This window comes from Elaeis guineensis, chromosome 5 (genome assembly GCF_000442705.2).
Source record: "Elaeis guineensis isolate ETL-2024a chromosome 5, EG11, whole genome shotgun sequence".
Lineage (NCBI taxonomy): Eukaryota > Viridiplantae > Streptophyta > Magnoliopsida > Arecales > Arecaceae > Elaeis > Elaeis guineensis.
In genome coordinates, this window is record NC_025997.2 from 89,179,822 (window position 1) to 89,201,645 (window position 21,824).

Consider the following 21,824-nt stretch of genomic DNA (forward strand, 5'->3'; position numbering starts at 1 on the left):
GGTCCTCTCTTCCCATTCGATGGGGTCTCCTATGGTGGTAGGGGTGCCGATGCAATTATATCCCATACCGATGAAGCAGCAAAAGGACTTAATTATAAAATTTATCATGAATGTGTTAGATTAGATCTAAAAAAAATTCATGATTTATTTTGAGTTATTTTCTATTATGAAATGAGCAATAGGATTGCTGTTTATGAATTGTGCTGATCCGTTTGTGAAATGAATCAACACATTTGGTGAACAGAAAATAAAATCTTTCAAAATTTAAAAATTATTTTCGAAATGCCAAACTCTGACCCATCAACCTAAGTACTTAATTAAAAGAATTAAGTATTGTCTAGTAGGTCTAGAATTGTGAATTAAGACCTAAGACAATTGCATAAATTTGTGGGTCAATGGGTTAGATGAATTAGGTCCATAATTGGGTTAGACCTAAGGTTAGCTTAAAAAATAGACTAAATGGAGTAATTGGTCAAATCTAATCAAAAATTGAATTAGATTAGGTCAAGGATACTCTAGACTCAACTTCAATAGTTGTAGTTGAATGGGTCCATGTCTTTAACTAGACCAAGATGGACTTAATTCATGGCTACGCGGTGGAGCCCTATTTACTAAGTTGATCAAAATTAAAACTAATGAACCGGTTGGTGTCTAAGATAAGTTTGGCAGTTTTGGCCAGTGGTTCTTAAGCGGGAGCTACTCGCATTGATTCGATCATTGACGAGTTAATGGCAAATCCTCACCACTGATCTCACTTACCTAGCCAATCTGGTAAGTTAGATTTTGATTAGATCACATGGTGATTAGAGCTCACCCATGTCATTAGGTAAATCAGTGTGACTGATTTAGGTGCTCCTAATGCCAGCTTTAATTAAATCTTTTTTAATCTGACTTGGTGAAGTCAGTGGAAGGATTGAAATTGGCTGGATGATTTTTTCTCTACTATCCTTTAATAAAATCCTCAAAAATTATTAGGTCCCTAAAATGATTAAGTTATAATGATAACTAACTCAATGCCTCCCATTAAGTGAGTGATAATGAGTCCATTAGTTCAATGATCAATGGAGGCCCAAAGGCCTGGTGCTCGTTGGCTAATGGAATTATCATTCATAATATGATAATTTGGTTGAGTCTTTCTGATGGTAGTTAGGTTGGCCGGCCAAAGTCGGGCCTGATCATTTATTAGTCTGATTCATCAAATTAAGTCATGTTAATGGTTGGACCTAACCAGATCTTTTCAGTGGAGGCCAAAGCCTACTGATTAGGTTCTGGGGCAAAATTAATTACTAGAAGTTGTTTAGAGAAACAACTGGTTAAGAACCTACCCATAGATGCACATGGGTTGACCAACCAAAGTTGGACTCGTGTGTAGTCTGTGTGGATTCTAGTACCCATTAAGGAATTAAAGTAATTCCTCGAATTGGAGGTTGAGGCAACCAATTAGTAAAAATATTGGGAAAAACTTTAGACTAAAGTCTAAGTCTTTAGTATTAATTTATATACTAATAGAGGTCTGATTTTTTTTTATACAGCTATGGCCACTATCCTGTCGCTCCGGTCATTATTAGATAATGACAAGCTCATGGGACCTAATTTCGATAGCTGAAATCAAAAATTGAAAATCGTCCTTGAGCATGAGTGGATCCTTTATGTAGTAACGGATCCAGCACCTGAGGAGCCAGCTCCGAATGCTAGTAAAGCGATCCGAGACACTTACCAGAAGTGGCTCAATGACCGCACCACCGTTCGATGTATTATGCTGGCAGCAATGAATGACGAGTTCAGCCGCAGGTTTGAGAATGCCCAGCCACAGGAGATGCTTCAAATGTTGAACGACTCCTTTGGCATGCCTGACGACGTTGAAAGGCACAAAATTAGTTGTGCCATTTTCAATGCTCGGATGAGGGATGGGGCCTCAGTCACTGATCATGTACTGTACATGATCGAGATGATTGAGCGCCTGAGCAAATTGGATTTTTCTCTGCACGAGCAGCTCGGTAAGGATGCGATCCTTAATTCCTTGCCCAAGTCTTTCCTCCTATTCCTTACTCATTTTCGAATGACAAAGCTGTAGTAAACTACCACGGGTTGTTGGGGTTGCTGCAGAACTTTGAGAAGGATCACCAGCTCCATAAGGAGTCGGTGAATGTAGTGGGAGGGTCTTCTTCTCGTCGTCGACCCTTTGGGAAGGAGAAGAAGAACAAGAAGAAGAAGAATAAGAAGGTGCAGCCTCATGCTGGGACGGTTGCACAGGGTCAGACCAAGAAGTGCAAGCCCGATCAGAGCTAGGCGGAGTGCTTCTTTTGCAAGAAGCAGGGGCATTGGAAGAGGAACTATCCTCAATATATTGCCTCCCTGGATCCGAACAGGTCGAAGAAGAAGCAAGGTAATTATATGATAACTCCTTGCAACTTTTCTATTTGTGATACTACTGCCTGGGTATTGGATACCGAAAGCCCTTATCATATTTGTAATTCGATGCAGGGTCTGCAGGTCAGTAGGAGATTTGATGAAGACGAGAGGTTCCTGAACGTTGGAGATGGAAGCAAAGTTCCAGTTCTAGCTTTAGGAATCATGAGTCTTGTAATCAATTATCGTAATGTAATTCTGAGTGAATGTCATCATTGTCTAAGCTTTTTATTAAATATTATTTCTATAGGCCTTTTGGCCATGTACGGTTATGATTTTTTAATAAAAAAAAATATTTGCAATATTATTTTGAATGATGTTACAATGTTTGTTGGATAATTAAATAATAGAATTTACTTACTATCACAGCCTGTTAATGTGGTTCAAAACTTCGGTAAACGCCCTAGAATAGATAATGTGTCAGAAGTCTACCATTGGCACTGTAGGCTAGGTTATATCAATAAGAACAGGATAAACAGGTTGGCTCAAGAAGGAATTCTTGAACTTGGTGATTGTGAATCACTTCCAACCTGTGAGTCTTGTCTTCTTGGAAAGATGACCAAGTCACCTTTTACTGGAAAAGGTGAGCGAGCCAGTGAACTCTTGGGTCTGGTACATTCTGATGTATGTGGACCTATGAGCTCAAGTGCAAGAGGTGGATATTTCTACTTCATAACCTTCACAGATGACCTATCGAGGTATGGGTATGTCTACTTAATGAAGCATAATTCAAACTATTTCGAAATAAGGTAGAAAAACAAACTGGGAAGTGTATTAAAATTCTTCGATCTGATCGAGGAGGTGAATATCTTTCCAATGAGTTTCTGACGTATCTAGGGGAGAATGGGATTCTCTCTCAGTGGACTCCTCCTGAAACACCACAGCATAATGGTGTGTCTGAAAGGAGGAATCGGACCTTATTGGACATGGTTCGATCCATGATGGGGTTTGCTGGTCTGCCGATCTTCCTCTAGGGATATGCGCCCGAATCGGCTTGTTACCTTCTAAATAGAGTTCCGAGTAAGTCTGTAGCTAAAATGCCATATGAGATATGGATAGGACGTAAGCCAGTACTCTCGCACCTTAGGATTTGGGGGTGTTCGGCTTATGTTAAACGTTTAATTACAGACAAGCTTGGACCTAGGTCTGACAAGTGTAATTTTATAGGGTACCCAAAAGAGACCAAAGGGTATTATTTCTACCTTGCTGATGAGCAAAAGGTGTTTGTCAGCCTTAAGGCAATCTTTTTAGAAAAGGAGTTCCTTAGTGAAGGAACTGTTGCCTCTAAGGTCGAACTTGACAAAGTTCGACAGGTGAAAAAACCGACACATGTTACTGAACCTGAACTGGATTTGATTAAATCAGATCCGGAGCCCATTGATTATGCACCCTTAAGGCGGTCTGGTAGAGTACCACATCAACCGGACAGATACTATGGTTTCTTGGTCTGGGATGGCGATCCTGTTGAACTTGATGAAAATGATGAGGATCTGATCACCTACATGGATGCAATGCAGAGACCTGACTCTGAGAAATGGCTAGAGGCCATGAAATCTGAAATGGAGTCCATGAAGGTCAACGATGTGTGAACATTGGTTGACTCATCCGAAAGAGTGAAACCCATAGGGTGTAAGTGGGTCTTCAAGAGGAAGAGGGGTGTAGACGGAAAGGTGGAGACCTATAAAGCCCATCTGGTTGCCAAGGGGTATCATCAACGTTATGGTATAGACTATGACGAGATATTTTCTCCTGTGGCAATGCTCAAATCCATTCGGATTATACTTGCGATAGCTGCCCATCTAGACTATAAAATCTGGCAGATGGATGTGCAGACAGCTTTCCTAAATGGAGAGCTGGACGAAGAGGTATATATGATACAATCTGAAGGGTTCACATCCACAGATGAGTCTAAGGTATGCAAGCTACAAAGGTCCATTTATGGACTTAAGCAGGCATCTCAGAGTTGGAACATACATTTTGATAGGACGATTAAAACGTATGGCTTCGTTAAGAAGGGAGAAGAGCCCTGTATTTATAAGTGGGCTAATGGTCCTGTAGTAGTATTTCTTGTATTGTATGTGGATGACATTCTCTTAATCGAAAATGATGTCCCTGCATTACAGAGAATAAAGATTTGGCTATCGTCACAGTTCTCCATGAAGGATCTGGGAGAAGCTTCCTACATCCTAGGGATGAGGATCTATAGGGATAGATCCAAAAGGTTGCTTGGCTTATCCCAGTCCACGTACATTGATACTATACTAAAAAGGTACAATATGGAGAATTTCAAGAAAGGCTATCTACTGATAGGCCATGGAATTTCTCTCTCGAAAAGGGATTGTCCGACAACACCTCAAGAGAGAGAGCGTATGGGTAGGATTCCATATGCTTCAGTAGTGGGATCTATCATATATGCCATGACATGTACACGACCAGATGTGGCATACTCAATAGGAGTAGTGAGTAGATACCAATCTGATCCAGGGGAGAATCACTGGAAGGTTGTTAAAACTATCCTGAAGTATTTAAGAAATACTAAGGACCAGTGGCTTGTATATGGTGAATCGGACTTAAGACTTATAGGGTTTACAGACTCTAGTTTTCAGTCTGATCGCGATGACAGCAAGAGTGTGTTAGGATTTATTTTTACCCTTAATGGTGGGGCTGTCTGCTGGAAGAGTTCCAAGCAGCACACTGTGGCTGATTCAGTATGCGAGGTGGAGTATATTGCTGCATCAGATGCTGCCAAAGAAGCGGTGTGGCTGAGAAAATTCATCACCGAGATCGGAGTCGCACCCTTTCTTGTTGGTCTAGTTTTGCTCTACTGTGATAGCTCTGGAGCCATTGCTCAGGCGAAGGAACCGAAGGCACACCAGCGGATGAAGCATATTCTGTGCTGCTACCATCTCATCTGAGAGATCGTGGATCGAGGTGACGTCGACCTTCAGAAGATCGACGGAAAGGAGAACCTAGCCGACCCATTCACTAAAGCCATTGCGGTGAAGGAGTTCAACGACTATAAGTCGAAGATGGGTATTAGATACTGCACCGATTGGCTTTAGGCCAAGTGGGAGATTATTGGGAATAGTGTCCCAAAGCCAATCATCAGACTGTTGACGGTTGTGCTCCTTCTGTATTAGTACATGAATTATAAATAAATAAAAGTTATTTTGGCATTTTTTCATCATGAATGTTTCATCTTCTAAGGACTATTTAGACTCGATAAAGGAGGATTTGTCGCTTAGTCCTTAAACCTGTTCATGACCAAATGATACGTTGTTACCAAGGACGACAACGTTTATCGAGCATAGGTCAGTGTGTGCCAAATAGGTTGGTTGTCCTCATAACCAAGGAGTGTGTAGACATTGGTATGGCATACAGATGAGATGTAATGGTACATCTGCACTGAACGTGATCGACTCCAGAGCTATTTCTGCTGTCAAGATTTGCTCCGATGGGATATGGGTATAAATGTCCCTCCGACCTGAGATCGCCACGGTGACTTGCAAGCAACTCACTGCACTTAGGCTATGGACTACCTGAATTTCTAATTCAGTGATGGAAGGCTGCTGGGTGTAGTCAAGTACTTGACTTGTCGGTGCATGTATCAAGATGGGATTGACCACTCCAGTTTAGGAGCTATGTACAGTCGTGTTTCAATTTAGCAAAACCTTGGCCAGGGTAGTCCTAGTGAGGAGTTATAGGACTAATTGAGTTGAGCACGATTCGGATGATCTCATCAGGGTTGACAGTTTAACCCTGAGTCGTCCTAAACACAGGGGTCAAAAGGGATGAATTATACGGTAACCATATTCATGTAGGTTCTAAATATTGCGATTGTGACTATTCGACCTATCCGATCGTCGGGTACCATTGCTAAATGGTCACTTCGATTAGTACAGAAATTGGTTCCTGTGCTACCGGCTTAGGTTCGAACCTGTGGGGTCACACACATTAGAGGTTCCTTTCTGATCTGATGGCTGATTATGAGTCTTATGTGTCTGGGACTCTATGATTGAGAATTAGGATTCTCTGATCATGAGTTCCATACATTTTGGGTACCGGGGTCAAAATTTTAAATTTCAAATTTTGAATTTGAAATTTGAACTCTTTGATCAGGGTTTCATATCGATGGTCTCTGATGCCTAATTGCCCATCGGATTTGGACTCAATATTTATGAGAGGTTTAATTAGTGATTTGATCACTAATAAACTCAATTTGATTGAGTAATTATTTTTAGATCAAGTCCAATTGAATTGGATTCAGTTTGGATTGACCCGATTAGGTTAAGTGTTGATCTAATCACTAAGGTGGTTTAGTCCCTGATTTGATCAGGGGTTAGGCTTAGTTAATTCCTGATTTGATTAGGATTTTATTGAGCCTAATTAAGCCTAATTATGTTGGGTTTAATCTGGTCTAATTATGCTTAACCTATTTTAATTAGGTTGGCTCAATTTGAATCAAACAACCTTATTTTAAATTTTCTGCGCCACCCAACTTCCTTGCCCCCATTTGAATTCACGAGAAAAAATTTTCTCATGAATTTTCTCCCACGCAAAGCTCTCTCACGCCCATGTTTCTGTGCGCCAATTATTTGGATTAACTTGGTTTGTTACCCATCCAAATTCAAAGGGATTTTAAATTTGAATGGATAACCAAATAATCATGCGCCAGCTTATCCTCTTTTGTGTGCCCCATATTCTACACGAGAAATGGTTTCTCGTGAAAGTCTCGACGCACAAAAAAAAAGGCCACGCCATCTCTTCTTTCTCGCACAAGTGGATGAGGATAAGATTGGTTGACACTTGAATTCAAATTTGATTTGAATTTAAGTGAGCAACCACCTCTTCTTATCCACTTACACGCTTTCAACATCTCTTGCGATGTTTTATAAAATGAGAAAGGGAGGGGGCGTGGGCAAAGAAAGAAAGAAGAGATAAGGGGCGTGGGGAGGTTCTGGAAAAATTTTGAAGTATTCAAAATTTATCGAGAGGAGAGAAAAAGAAGAGATAAGGGGTGTGGGGAGGTTCTGAAAAAATTTTGAAGTGTTCAAAATTTACCGAGAGGAGAGAAAAAGGAGAGAGAAGTGGGCGCAGGATTTTTGGTGTGTACCCTAGGATTTCTACCTAGGATTCGGGAAGTGAGATTGGTGTGCCACGCGTGTCGTGCGTCTACCAAATTTTAGGAAGAGATTCATCAGCCTCTCAACCAACCGTGCAGATGATCCGGAGCATCTGAGGAGTCGGCACACATCGATCGAAAGAGTTCGATCAACATCAGCCATCAAAAGGGTGAAATCATGAACTAGCATTCGTGAGGAGCCGATCAGATGGGAGCTTCATATGGATGATCCACAGAGGTCAGATACTAGTGTGGCTACGATGTGATGATCAGAGCCCCCCGACGGTGATCAGATTGCGGTGATCGACTACCCGCAAAAGGTGATGTGTTCTGAACACAGTACAGTAAAATATTTACTGTTTCAAATTTAAATTTTAAATTTAAATGCATGCTGTTGTATCATATTTAGATCCTAGTGTAGGGTTAATTAGTATTAATTAATGAGATTAATTAATAATTTTACTGGAAAATAGTAATTTTGAAAAAGTTTTAAAATTACCGTTTTGCCCCTGTACTGAATTTTCACTTCAAATGATATCAGAGCATGGTTCTAGAATATGATATACATATGCATGCGTAGATTAAGGTGTAATCTATAAGTTTAAATTTAAAATTCAAAATTTAAAATTTGAAATTTGAAATTTGTTAGAAGTTTCAAATTTGAAATTCAAAATTTGAAATTTGAAATTTGAAATTTGTTTGAAATTTGAAATTTGAAATTTAAAATTTAAAATTCAAAATTTAAAATTCAAAGATTAGAAATTCAAAATTTGAAATTTGGTTGAAATCTCAAATTTGAAATTTGAAATTTGAAATTTAAAATTTGAAATTCAAAATTTAAAATTTGAAATTGGTATATTTAGATATACTTGATCCAAGTAGCAACTAATCTAATTGGGTTGGTTGCCATGGCCGTCCGATCATAGGAGAAAAGTAGGGTTTAAAGACCCTCTCTTCCCATTCGATGGGGTCTCCTATGGCGGTAGGGGTGCCGATGCAAATATATCCCATGCCGATGAAGCAGTGAAAGGACTTAATTATAAAATTTATCATGAATGTGTTAGATTAGATCTAAAAAAAAATTCATGATTTATTTTGAGTTATTTTCTATTATGAAATGAGCAATAGGATTGCTGTTTATGAATTGTGCTAATCCGTTTGTGAAATGAATCAACACATTTGGTGAACAGAAAATAAAATCTTTCAAAATTTAAAAATTATTTTCGAAATGCCAAACTCTGACCCATCAGCCTAAGTACTTAATTAAAAGAATTAAGTATTGTCTAGTAGGTCTAGAATTGTGAATTAAGACCTAAGATAATTGCATAAACTTGTGGGTCAATGGGTTAGATGAATTAGGTCCATAATTGGGTTAGACCTAAGGTTAGCTTAAAAAATGGACTAAATAGAGTAATTGGTCAAATCTAATCAAAAGTTGAATTAGATTAGGTCAAGGATACTCTAGACTCAACTTCAATAGTTGTAGTTGAATGGGTCCATGTCTTTAACTAGACCAAGATGGACTTAATTCATGGCTACGAGGTGGAGCCCTATTTACTAAGTTTGATCAAAATTAAAACTAATGAACCGGTTGGTGTCTAAGGTAAGTTCGACAGTTTTGACCAGTGGTTCTTAAGCGGGAGCTACTCGCATTGATTCGATCATTGACGAGTTAATGGCAAATCCCCACCACTGATCTCACTTACCTAGCCAATCTGGTAAGTTAGATTTTGATTAGATCACTTGGTGATTAGAGCTCACCCATGTCATTAGGTAAATCAGTGTGACTGATTTAGGTGCTCCTAATGCCAGCTTTAATTAAATCCTTTTTAATCTGACTTGGTGAAGTCAGTGGGAGGATTGAAATTGGCTGGATGATTTTTTCTCTACTATCCTTTAATAAAATCCTCAAAAATTATTAGGTCCCTAAAATGATTAAGTTATAATGATAACTAACTCAATACCTCCCATTAAGTGAGTGATAATGAGTCCATTAGTTCAATGATCATTGGAGGCCCAAAGGCGTGATGCTCGTTGGCTAATGGAATTATCATTCATAATATGATAATTTGGTTGAGTCTTTCTGATGGTAGTTAGGTTGGCCGGCCAAAGTCGGGCCTGATCATTTATTAGTCTGATTCACCAAATTAAGTCATGTTAATGGTTGGACCTAACCAGATCTTTTCAGTGGAGGCCAAAGCCTACTGATTAGGTTCTGGGGCAAAATCAATTACTAGAAGTTGTTTAGAGAAACAACTGGTTAAGAACCTACCCATAGATGCACATGGGTTGACCAACCAAAGTTGGGCTCGTGTGTAGTCTGTGTAGATTCTAGTACCCATTAAGGAATTAAAGTAATTTTTCGAATTGGAGGTTGAGGCAACCAGTTCGTAAAAATATTGGAAAAAACTTTAGACTAAAGTCTAAGTCTTTAGTATTAATTTATATACTAATAGAGGTCTGATTTTTTTTTTATACAGCTATGGCCACTATCCTATCACTCCGATCATTATTAGATAATGACAAGCTCATGGGACCTAATTTCGATAGCTGAAATCAAAAATTGAAAATCGTCCTTGAGCATGAGTGGATCCTTTATGTAGTAACGGATCCAGCACCTGAGGAGCCAGCTCCGAATGCTAGTAAAGCAATCCGAGACACTTACCAGAAGTGGCTCAATGACCGCACCACCGTTCGATGTATTATGCTGGCAGCAATGAATGACGAGTTCAGCCGCAGGTTTGAGAATGCCCAGCCACAGGAGATGCTTCAAATGTTGAATGACTCCTTTGGCATGCCTGACGACGTTGAAAGGCACAAAATTAGTTGTGCCATTTTCAATGCTCGGATGAGAGATGGGGCCTCAGTCACTGATCATGTACTGTACATGATCGAGATGATTGAGCGCCTGAGCAAATTGGATTTTCCTCTGCACGAGCAGCTCGGTAAGGATGCGATCCTTAATTCCTTGCCTAAGTCTTTCCTCCCATTCCTTACTCATTTTCGAATGACAAAGCCTGTAGTAAACTACCACGGGTTGTTGGGGTTGCTGCAGAACTTTGAGAAGGATCACCAGCTCCATAAGAAGTCGGTGAATGTAGTGGGAGGGTCTTCTTCTCATCGTCGACCCTTTGGGAAGGGGAAGAAGAACAAGAAGAAGAAGAACAAGAAGGTGCAGCCTCATGCTGGGATGGTTGCACAGGGTCAGACCAAGAAGCGCAAGCCCGACCAGAGCCAGGCAGAGTGCTTCTTTTGCAAGAAGCAGGGGCATTGGAAGAGGAACTGTCCTCAATATATTGCCTCCCTGGATCCGAACAGGCCGAAGAAGAAGCAAGGTAATTATATGATAACTCCTTGCAATTTTTCCATTTGTGATACTACTGCCTGGGTATTGGATACCGGAAGCCCTTATCATATTTGTAATTCGATGTAGGGTCTGCAGGTCAGTAGGAGATTTGATGAAGATGAGAGGTTCCTGAACGTTGGAAATGGAAGCAAAGTTCCAGTTCTAGCTTTAGGAATCATGAGTCTTGTAATCAATTCTCGTAATGTAATTCTGAGTGAATGTCACCATTGTCTAAGCTTTTTATTAAATATTATTTCTATAGGCCTTTTGGCCATGTACGGTTATGATTTTTTAATAAAAAAAAATATTTGCAATATCATTTTGAATGATGTTACAATGTTTGTTGGACAATTAAATAATAGAATTTACTTACTATCACAGCCTGTTAATGTGGTTCAAAATTTTGGTAAACGCCCTAGAATAGATAATGTGTCAGAAGTCTACCTTTGGCACTGTAGGCTAGGTCATATCAATAAGAACAACATAAACAGGTTGGCTCAAGAAGGAATTCTTGAACTTGGTGATTGTGAATCACTTCCAACCTGTGAGTCTTGTCTTCTTGGAAAGATGACCAAGTCACCTTTTACTGGAAAAGGTGAGCGAGCCAGTGAACTCTTGGGTCTGGTACATTCTGATGTATGTGGACCTATGAGCTCAAGTGCAAGTGGTGGATATTTCTACTTCATAACCTTCACAGATGACCTATCGAGGTATGGGTATGTCTACTTAATGAAGCATAAGTCGGAGTCATTTGAAATATTCAAACTATTCCGAAATAAGGTAGAAAAATAAACTGGGAAGTGTATTAAATTTTTTTGATCTGATCGAGGAGGTGAATACCTTTCTAATGAGTTTCTGACGTATCTAGGGGAGAATGGGATTCTCTCTCAGTGGACTCCTCCTGAAACACCACAGCATAATGGTGTATCTGAAAAGAGGAATCGGACCTTATTGGACATGGTTCGATCCATGATGGGGTTTGCTGGTCTGCCGATCTTCCTCTAGGGATATGCGCTCGAATCGGCTTGTTACCTTCTAAATAGAGTTTCGAGTAAGTCTGTAGCCAAAATGCCATACGAGATATGGATAGGACGTAAGCCAGTACTCTCGCACCTTAGGATTTGGGGGTGTTCGGCTTATGTTAAACGTTTAATTACAGACAAGCTTGGACCTTGGTCTGACAAGTGTAATTTTATAGGGTACTCAAAAGAGACCAAAGGGTATTATTTCTACCTTGCTGATGAGCAAAAGGTGTTTGTCAGCCTTAAGGCAATCTTTTTAGAAAAGGAGTTCCTTAGTGAAGGAACTGTTGCCTCTAAGGTCGAACTTGACGAAGTTCGACAGGTGGAAAAACCGACACATGTTACTGAACCTGAACCAGATTTGATTAGATCAGATCCGGAGCCCATTGATTATGCACCCTTAAGGCGGTCTGGTAGAGTACCACATCAACCGGACAGATACTATGGTTTCTTGGTCTGGGATGGCGATCCTATCGAACTTGATGAAAATGATGAGGATCTGATCACCTACATGGATGCAATGCAGAGATCTGACTCTGAGAAATGGCTAGAGGCCATGAAATTCGAAATGGAGTCCATGAAGGTCAACGATGTGTGGACATTGGTTGACTTATCCGAAGGAGTGAAACCCATAGGGTGTAAGTGGGTCTTCAAGAGGAAGAGGGGTGCAGACGGAAAGGTGGAGACCTATAAAGCCTGTCTGGTTGCCAAGGGGTATCGTCAACGTTATGGTATAGACTATGACGAGATATTTTCTCCTGTGGCAATGCTCAAATCCATTCGGATTATGCTTGCGATAGCTGCCCATCTAGACTATGAAATCTGGCAGATGGATGTGAAGACAACTTTCCTAAATGGAGAGCTGGACGAAGAGGTGTATATGATACAATCTGAAGGGTTCACATCCACAGATGAGTCTAAGGTATGCAAGCTACAAAGGTCCATTTATAAACTTAAGCAGGCATCTCGGAGTTGGAACATACATTTTGATAGGACGATTAAAATGTATGGCTTTGTTAAGAACGGAGAAGAGCCCTGCATTTATAAGTGGGCTAATGGTCCAGTAGTAGTATTTCTTGTATTGTATGTGGATGACATTCTCTTAATCGGGAATGATGTCCCTGTATTACAGGGAATAAAGATTTGGCTATCGTCACAGTTCTCCATGAAGGATCTGGGAGAAGCTTCCTACATCCTAGGGATGAGGATCTATAGGGATAGATCCAAAAGATTGCTTGGCTTATCCCAGTCCATGTACTTGATACTATGCTGAAAAGGTATAGTATGGAGAATTCCAAGAAAGGCTATCTACTGATAGGCCATGGAATTTCTCTCTCGAAAAGGGATTGTCCGACAACACCTCAAGAGAGAGAGCGTATGGGTAGGATTCCATATGATTCGGTAGTGGGATCTATCATGTATGCCATGACATGTACACGACCAGATGTGGCATACTCAATAGGGGTAGTGAGTAGATACCAATCTGATCTAGGGAAGAATCACTGGAAGGTTGTTAAAACCATCCTGAAGTATTTAAGAAATACTAAGGACCAGTAGCTTGTATATGGTGAATCGGACTTGAGACTTATAGGGTTTACAGACTCTAGTTTTCAGTCTGATCGCGATGACAGCAAGAGCGTGTCAGGATTTATTTTTACCCTTAATGGTGGGGCTGTCTACTGGAAGAGTTCCAAGCAGCACACTATGGCTGATTCAGTATGCGAGGTGGAGTATATTGCTGCATCAGATGCTGCCAAAGAAGCGATGTGGCTGAGGAAATTCATCACCGAGCTCGGAGTAGCACCCTCCCTTGTTGGTCTAGTTTTGCTCTACTGTGACAGCTCTGGAGCCATTGCTCAGGCGAAGGAACCGAAGGCACACTAGCGGATGAAGCATATTCTGCACCGCTACCATCTCATCTGAGAGATCGTGGATCGAGGTGACGTCGACCTTCAAAAGATCGATGGGAAGGAGAATCTGGCCGACCCATTCACTAAAGCCATTGCGGTGAAGGAGTTCAACGACTATAAGTCGAAGATGGGTATTAGATACTGTTGCCCAGCTATGCAACCCAAGAGGGGGGGTGAATTGGGTTTTAAAAAATTTAAGCTTAACTAATTACTTATGAAAAGTATTTGTTAAAAGCTTGATGAATGAGGAGAAGGACTTTAGTTCAAGATTAATTACCTAAAGCAAGAATGCAAGGATATAATAAAGAAATAAAGAGAAACAATAAAGCACACCACAAACACAAGAATTTATAATGGTTCGGTGCCAACCTTGCACCTACATCCACTCCCCAAGCTCCTACTTGGGTATTCCAATCCACTATACTTGTATTCAACCCGAATACAAACGTCGGAAACTCCGACACTAGCTATCCCAAGCTAGTCCACTTGTTTCTCGGGTACAAGCCAACCCAAAACACTTCGATTTCAGGTTTGGATCAACCTTCCCTTGTTTTGGAAACCCTCCAAAAACAAGAACAATTACTCACAAAGAGTAAGACAGTTTAGAGCACAAATAAGTACAAGAATAGCTCCTTAAATGAGCGAATAAAACATTAAATACACTTTACTCAAATGAAGAAGCTCCTTTTTGGATTTCCTCAAGGTGGATGAAGAGTTGAATGAACGCTTGAGGAGAAGGTGAACTTTGATTGAAGACTTCTTGAAGGCTTTGAAAGAGCTCTTGATCAAGGTTGAAAAGTTGGCTTGAAAAACCCTCTCTTTGAATGCTCTTGAATCCCCTTTTGAATGCTCTTGCTTTTCTCTTTCAAAATCTCTCGTATGTCTCTTGTGTATATTGTAGATCTCTTGTATCTCTCGTGTATATTGTGGATCCCTTTTTTGTTTTTCACCTTTTGAAACCTTTTATAGCTTTAAGAAACAAGGGAAAACATTTTAGGCAGAAAAAGAGCCGTTAGAGCATTTTAAGGGAGCATTAAAGGCAACTAAAATGGGCAAAAAACTAGCCATTGCGAACAATTTCCATCGCAGGGGTCGACTCATGAGTCGACTCATGCTTCAGGGGTCGACTCATGAGTCGACCTCTGTTGCAAAGATCAGAGATTTAGGTTTCTGGATATTTTGGCTCAAAATAGCAGAAGTCGACTCATGAGTCGACTCATGCCTTGTGGATCGACTCATGAGTCGACTCACAGGTCGTGCCAAGCCAGAAAACCAGCGTGCCAAGGGAAATTTTAGCGTGCCAAGCAGCTCATTTTGCCATGAGTTGACTCATGAGTCGACTCATGCACTTCAAACATTCATAACTTTAAAAATATAAGTCCAAAAATAATGAAATTTTTACCAATAGATTACAAATCATTTATTCTACCAAATGATACTATCAAATCAAGATTTTAGTAAAATTATGATTTTACCCCTGAAGAGCATAAAGACTTTTTCAAATAAAAATATTTGTATCCCTTCAATCTGCTTTGTAATCATCAAAATCAATCTAGGAGCAACAATCTCCTCCTTTTTGATGATGACAAAATATTGAACAAAAGCATTTATGTGAATGCATTATAGATTTATATGCTTGAAAAGAGTATGATTCTTTTGACATGTGATATAAATGGTCATATGCAAGAATAGTTTGCCCATTTGCTTAAAGATTTGAAGATTTGCTCATTGGATTATGTGATTTTGATGTTAGAGCAGAAAACTTATTTTTGTTATCAGATCAAGCTGTATTTTGAAAATTTGTTCATTCTCATTTGATTTTAGTTTTAGCATCAGAGCAAAAAATAATTATGTGTGCCAAAGCATGTTTAAGAGTTGATTTGGAAAGTGTATTAGATCATTTTGAGTTTAAGATGTATCAGAGCAAGAGAAAAATAAATTTTGCAATGTATCAGAGCAAGAAAAATAATTTTACAATGTTATCAGAAAAAAAATTTTACAATGTATCAAAGCAAGTTAAAAATTTTAAGATGTATCAGAGTAAGTTAAATTTCTTAAGATGTATCAAGGCAAGTTGAATTTCTTAAGATGTATCAAGGTAAATAAAATTTCAAAAGATGTATCAGAGCAAGTTGGAATTTTGAAGTATATCAGAGCATATTTAAATTTTTAAAGCAAATCAGAGCATATGTAAAGAAGTAATTTAAAAGTTACTTATTTGCATTGTACTTAGCATTGTACTTTTGATATTGTTCTTTAAATTCTCCAATTCATTCATTAATTTTCATAATTTGTAGTTTTGCTTTTGATGGGTTGCTTTTTCTTTAATTGCTCATAATTTATGGTTTTACTTTTGATGGATTGCTTTTTCTTTAATTGCTCATAATTTATGGTTTTGCTTTTGATGGATTTTTTTTGTTTAATTTCTCTCCCTTTTTGACATCATCAAACATGGTTAACTCCTCCTTTTTCTGAAACATTCTTTAATTTCTCCCCCTTTAGAGTTTATCACAGATGTTTGCTCCCCCTTAATACAGCAATTATTAACAGCAAACAATAACAAAGAGAAGACAATATTTCAACAAGGAGAATATATATAACCAAAATATGATCGACATCATTACAAAAGGTAGAAATATAAGTAAAAGATGATACCATAAAACCATAATTGTTTCAATACATAGTTCATAATATAAAAGTCAACCAGCTAATTGTCAATACATGGCCCCAAAATACAGTCCTAGAACAAGACACTAACACCTAGGATCTAGTAATGATCATGAGAAGTCATGGATCAGAGTCATCAGATATGGGATGAGAAGCTGATGGATCTTGATCAGAAGTGCATCCTCTACCCCGTCTGCCTCTGGCATGAGCAGGAGAGCGAGATGAACTGGGTGGCTGAGAACGCTGAGAGGCTAAGGACTGAACAGAAAGGGTGAGTCTGATGGAATCAAGTACGTTCAGTGCTCTGGAAATAGACTGAAGTAGAGCAGTGAACTGAGTGGATGCATGCTCACTCGATCCTCGGATCTCTCTCCTCAGTAACTCATATCCACCCTCCAGTGCTCCTCTGAGCCTGCCAGCCTCTGCAGTGAGGTCTGTGACCTCAATAGTGGACTCCTGTGGCTGAGGATGGGCCAAAGCAAGGACTTGCCCCTGCAAGTCAAGAACTCTGCCAGTCAGTCTCCAGACGGTGTCCTCAAGCTATTGAATCCGGATGGACTGATCTGATATCATCTGAAACACAGTGGATATGTGGGGAGTCATGGTCTGATCAGAAGAAGTGGCTCCTGGTGCAAAAGTAGTACTGCTCCACTGACTAGACAGCAAAGAAGCCACACGCTGTGATATCTGCTCGATCTGATCATCAGCCAGTCTGAACTCTGATGGAGGTGCTCTGCTCTCTGGCTGATACACTGGTGTGGGCATCCTAGTAAACTCTGAAGGGCCAGCCTCTGTATCAGGAATGAACTGGATATTTGGTGATGCTGCCCTGAAGTCATGGATAGGAGATGATGGACCTTCTTCTTCAGCTCTGTCTTCAATTCTCTCTTCAGCTCTATCTTCAGTTCTCTCCCCAGCTCTCTCTTCAGCTCTCTCCTCAGATCCCTTGATCCAACCACCATCAGTCTTTGTAAATCACATTCGGTGCAGGGTGTGTTGGTTGAAGGTGTCCACATGAGAGAGCTTAGTAGATGCCTCCCCCTCACAGCTAACTCCAAACCTCCTAAATACTCGAGTAAGGGCCATACCATAAGGCAAGTGTGCCTTGGATCTGTTCAAAGTCTCTCTCATGGCCTCTATCATAAGTGCAGGGAGGTTCAGGGGGGTCTGAGTGATGACATGAAACATGATACATACATCTCTGCTGGAAAGTAAATCATGCCTACCACTTCTAGGAAAGAAGAGCTTCGTTACCATCTGATGCAGGATCCTCATCTTAATGGACAAAATCTTTGCTTCCAATTTATTTAAACTCCCTGAGTAAGTTCCCCCTAGTATAACACTGATCCCCTCTTCTTTTACTGGGAGTTCCATATAAGAGTAACCCTCACTAGGCAAATCAAGTATTTCTCCCAATATACTAGAATCCAAGCAAATATCAATACCCTTGACTGTTGAAGTCACTGACCCATTTCCATAATGTAGATTCTGGTAGAATTCTCTAACTAGGTCAACATAGGTGACTTCCTTAAGGGAGCAGTAGAAACCCCATCCTTGGTTTTTAATCTTGGTTGCAAATGTAAAACCCTCTTTTTCAAAGAACCGAAAATCTATATTCTTCCCGGTTCCAACTTTTCTATCAGATAGAGGATTCTTACTGAGGCTTAGGGAGGATTGAGGGGGACCTTGAGCAGATACTGAAACTGGAGTGGGAGCAATGAAAGACTGAGCAGCTTGTCTTTTCTTTCGGACATTTTTTTCAAGCTCACGGACTGACTTTTTCTTTGGGGAAGCTTCATCTTCGGAGCCATATTCACTACAGTAGCAGGCAAGGAGACTTGGAGGAATAAGTGAATGAGTGGAGAAGGGATCACAAGAGAGTGAAGAGGGATTTTGGTGGAGAAAAGAGGTGGATTTGGGAAGAACAGTGGAGTGCTAGGGCACGCTCCAACCGTGCCAAACAATGGAAGAAAGCACAAAAATCCCTTTCCAAGGTGGCGATTTTTGGTGGAGAGGAGGAGGGAGAAGTGCCTCGAGCTAGATCCTTGGATTTGGAGCAAAAGGAAATGGAGAAGTCGGCTTTTGGAAGGAGGAAGATGAAAGGATGAGTCGGCTCACGAACAGGATCCCATATAAAAACAATGAGCCCGTGGGAAGTTTGAGGAAATAACAAGTTTGCCATTGAGTCGACTCATGGGGGTCGACTCATGAAGTTCAAAAATTCAGAAAAAATATGAATAAATTCCAGAAAAATTTGAAATTTTGGGAGAAGGAGTTTTGCTCAAAGATAAGTTTTTAGAATGATAAACTTGAGCTTTTGGGACCAAGATAGATGTTGGAAATTGAGCTCTAAGAATTTTTGACATCAATTCTTGGAAATTGAGAAGAATTTAGGCATATGGATCTAGAATTCCTAGATTTCTCCTAATTTCACAGAATCTATCCTCACTAAGGGCCTTTGTAAAGATATCAGCTAATTGATTTTCAGTGCAAACATATTCAAGAATTATATTTTTATTGTGAACATGTTCTCTTATAAAATGATGTCTTATTTCAATATGTTTGGATCTTGAGTGTTGAATTGGATTTTTAGATAGATTTATGGCACTTGTGTTGTCACATCTTATTAGTGTTTCATTAAGTTTGATTCCAAAGTCTTCGAGTTGTTGCTTAATCCACAAGATTTGAGCACAACAACTTCCGGCTGCAATGTATTCGGCCTCAGCCGTAGACAGTGCCATCGAATTTTATTTCTTGCTAAACCATGAGATTAGGTTAACTCCAAGAAATTGGCAAGTTCCACTTGTGCTTTTTCTATCTAATTTACATCCAGCAAAATCAGTATCTGAATATCCTAATAAATCAATTTGTGAGTCCTTAGAGTACCATAACCCTAGAGTTTGAGTACCATTTAAGTATCTAAGGATTCTTTTAACAGCATTCAAATGAGATTCTTTAGGATTAGATTGATATCTAGCACATAAACAAACACTAAACATGATATCAGACCTACTTGCAGTTAAATATAATAATGAGCCAATCATACCTCTATAGTATTTTAAGTCTACACATTTACCTTCATCATCCTTGTCAAGCTTACATGAGGGACTCATTGGTGTGCCAATTGGTTTGCAGTTCTCCATTCCAAATCTTTTGAGTAGTTCCTTGGTGTACTTGCTTTGGGTGATGGAGATTCCCTCTTTTGATTATTTGATTTGGAGTCCGAGAAGAAGGTGAGTTCTCCCATCATGCTCATCTCGAACTCCCCCTGCATAAGCTTAGCAAAGTCTTGACAAAGGGATTCATTAGTAGACCCAAAAATTATGTCATCAACATAAATTTGTATAACTAGCATATCATTTTGATTTCTTTTAATAAAGAGGGTTGTATCTACATTACCTCTTGAAAAACTATTATTTAGTAGAAATTTGCTTAGCCTATCATACCATGCTCTAGGTGCTTGTTTTAATCCATATAAAGCTTTATTTAATCTAAAGACATGATTAAGAAAAGCATGATTTTCAAATCCAGGGGGTTGTTCTACATATACTTCTTCAGCAATATATCCATTTAAAAATACACTTTTAACATCCATTTGAAATAATTTGAATTTCATAAAGCAAGCATATGCAAGTAGAAGTCTAATAGCTTCTAATCTAGCAACAGGTGCAAAGGTTTCATCAAAATCAATTCCTTCTTCTTGATTATATCCCTTAGCAACCAGTCTTGCTTTATTTCTAATTACATTATCATGCTCATCTAATTTGTTTCTAAAGACCCATTTTGTGCCAATTATTGAATAATTTTTAGGTCTAGATACTAAGGTCCAAACATTATTTCTTTCAAATTGATTAAGTTCCTCTTGCATTGCATTAATCCAATTATGATCAATTTCAGCTTCTTCAAAAGTTTTAGGTTCAAAATGAGATACAAAAGCACAATGATTAACTACATCTCTAAGTGAAGAACGGGTTTTTACCCCATGCATAGGATCACCAATAATCAACTCCTTAGGGTGATTGTGAACATACCTCCATTCCTTGGGTAGGTCATTTGTACCTTGAGGTTGTTCTTGAATTTCTTCACCTCTCTCATCTTGTTTGTCTTCTTGTTCCTCGTCCTCTTGAATTGTTGAATCTTTCAGAGTGATCTCCTTCATTCCTTCAATTAGAGGATCTGCATCATCAACACCCTCATTCTTTCTTGAAGAAAGATCGTTAGATTCATCAAAAACAACATGTATGGACTCCTCAACTACTAAAGTTCTTTTGTTAAAAACTCTAAAAGCTTTACTAGTGGAGGAGTAACCTAGAAAGATTGCTTCATCTGATTTTGCGTCAAATTTATCAAGTCTTTCTTTGCCATTATTTAATACAAAACATCGACAACCAAAAACATGAAAATATGCAATATTTGGTTTTCTTCCTTTCCAAAGTTCATAGGGGGTTTTCTTTAAAAATTATCTAATCAAAGCACGATTTAAAATGTAACATGCTGTGTTAATTGCTTCCGCCCAAAAATATCTTGGAAGGTTGCTTTCACAAAGTATGGTACGGGCCATTTCTTCTAAGGTTCTGTTTTTCCTTTCAACTACCCCATTCTGTTGGGGTGTCCTTGGAGCAGAGAAGTTATGGCCAATTTCATTTTCATCACAAAAATTTTCAAAATCTTGATTTTCAAATTCAGTTCCATGATCACTTCTAATATTTTGAATTGAAAACCCTTTTTCATTAGTGACTTTTCGGTGAAATTTAGTGAAAATATGAAAAGTTTCATCTTTGTGTGCCAAAAAGAAAATCCAAGTAAAACGAGAGTAATCATCTATAATTACAAAGCCATATCATTTTCCTCCTAGACTAGTGGTTCTAGTTGGTCCAAATAAGTCCATATGCAAGAGCTCTAAAGGTCTAGAAGTTGAAACAGTATTTTTGGATTTAAATGAAACTCTAGTTTGTTTACCTAATTGGCATGCATCACAAATTCTATCCTTTTCAAAATTCAGTTTTGGCAAACCAAGAACTAATTCTTTTTTAATTAATTTTGAAAGAGAATGCATGCTAATATGTGCAAGTCTACGATGCCACAGCCAACTAGTCTCATTAACTTTAGCATTCAAGAATACTAGGCATTGCATGTCTAATTTGGCTAAATCATTCAAATCTACCATATAAACATTGCCATGCCTATGTCCTATAAATTTAATGCCATCGTTAATAGGACTAGTCACAATGCAAACAGATGATTCAAAAATAACTTTATACCCTTTATCACAAAATTGACTAATGCTAAGTAAGTTATGCTTTAAACCTTTAACTAACAAAACATTTTCAATGTATTTGGAGGGAGTG